The 1858-nt window shown below is 40.5% G+C and overlaps 1 pseudogene; it reads right to left on the bottom strand.

Moving 5' to 3' along the window:
* Positions 1–850: 850 nt before the first annotated feature.
* LOC103346729 (cytochrome b-c1 complex subunit 7 pseudogene) lies at positions 851–1096 on the bottom strand (annotated as a pseudogene).
* Between the last annotated feature and the right edge of the window lie 762 nt (positions 1097–1858).

Below are 1858 nucleotides of genomic sequence, written 5' to 3'. Positions count from 1 at the left end.
ATACACAATCATGTCTATGTCAACAATGATGATTTTATTTATTTTTTCAAATCTTTTGTATTTTATTCACTTATTTCTGTGCTTTATTGCTCTGCAACTCCCATTACAATGTTAGGTAGACATGGTGGTACTGGAGATCCTTGTCTCAAAGCAGGGCTTTCAATATTTATCCAGTAAGTGTATTTGAGATAGCACTTATTAAAATCAGCTACAAATAACACAACTCACTTTTTAAAAGTATATGATTAAGTAGTTTTAGGTTGGACAATCATCACCACTATTTAACTTGAGAGCATTTTCATTACTCTAAATATAAATTCTTTATCTTTCAGTAGTCACTCCTTATTTCCCTCTTCTGCAACTACTAATCTTTCTGTTACCATGGATTTGCCTACTGTGGACCATTTCTGTAAATGAAATAACATAATACTCAACCTTTAGAGTCTGTGCTTGTTTCATTTAGAATAAGGTTTTCAATGTTGCAGCATGGGTAAGTACGACATTCCTTTTAGGCCTGAGTAACATTGTATGACTTTACCATATAATATTAGTTCGTAGACATTTGGACCAGTTCCACTTTGGGATATTATAAGGAATGCTATTGTGAGCAGAACGTGTGCAATTCCTTTGTGTGTGGGCATAGGAATGGAATTGTGGGGTCACATGCTAACTCTATTTTTAACATTTTGAGGAACTGACAAACTGTTTTCCAAAGCCACTGCACCATTCTTTAGATTCCTACTACCAAGTCATAAATTCTAGTTTTTTTTTTTTCTAAGTTGTGTTTCAGGTTAATCAGTTTTGGAAAAATACATCAGGACAGCAGTGTCTACAGATTTCAAATATGTGATTACTTCTTTGCCCATTCTTCTCTCTTTTCTTTCCCGAATAACCTCTTTCAGATATGGTTCAAGGTAGAATTTATCTCCTCATATTTTGTCCATTGCTCTTTAGGCAAGATCTGATACCTCATGGTCAGGTCCAGTGCTCTCTTAATGCGAAACACCCTATCATTATAAAGTTTCTCAGGAAGCCTTCTTTTGGCTTCTTTTACATCTTCATCCTCATGTATTGTATCATCTCGCATTAATCCCAGGTTTTTTTTTTTTTTTTTTTTTTTTTTTTTTTTTTTTGACAGGCGGAGTTAGACAGTGAGAGAGACAGAGAGAAAGGTTTTCCTTTACCGTTGGTTCACCCTCTAATAGCCGCTGCGGCTGGCGCGCTGCGGCCAGCACACCGCACTGATCCAAAGCCAGGAGCCAGGTGCTTCTCCTGGTCTCCCATGCGGGTGCAGGGCCCAAGCACTTGGGCCATCCTTCACTGCACTCCCGGTCACAGCAGAGATTTGGACTGGAAGAGGGGCAACTGGGACAGAATCTGGCATCCCGACCAGGACTAGAACCCAGTGTGCCGGCGCCGCAGGCAGAGGATTAGCCTATTGAAACGCGGTGCTGGCCAAGAGGTTTTCCATCTCTGGTTCACTCCCCAAATGGCTGCAGTGGCTAGGGCTGGGCCAGGCAGAAGCCAGGAGCCAGAAGCTTTTTCTATGTCTTGCATGTGGGTGCAGAGGCCCAAACACTTGGGCTATCTTCTGCTGCTTTCCCAGGCACATTAGCAGGGAGCTGGATTGGAAGTGGAGCAGCTGGGACACCAACTAGCACTCATATGGGATGCCAGTGTCACAGGAGACGGCTTTACCCACTACGCCACAAAGCATCCCCATATTTTTTTCCAACTTTGGTCTGACATTAACCTATCTATGGATTCAGATAATGTAATTTTTAGTTTTGGAATTTTACATAATGTTTTATTATTTCTGGCTTTTCTTAGAATTATGTTTTTCCTTATTTAATTTCTT

This window comes from Oryctolagus cuniculus, chromosome 2, assembly GCF_964237555.1.
Source record: "Oryctolagus cuniculus chromosome 2, mOryCun1.1, whole genome shotgun sequence".
In the NCBI taxonomy this organism is placed as follows: Eukaryota; Metazoa; Chordata; class Mammalia; order Lagomorpha; family Leporidae; genus Oryctolagus; species Oryctolagus cuniculus.
Note: the sequence above shows the minus strand (reverse complement) of the source record. Positions and strands in the feature narration are given on the sequence as shown.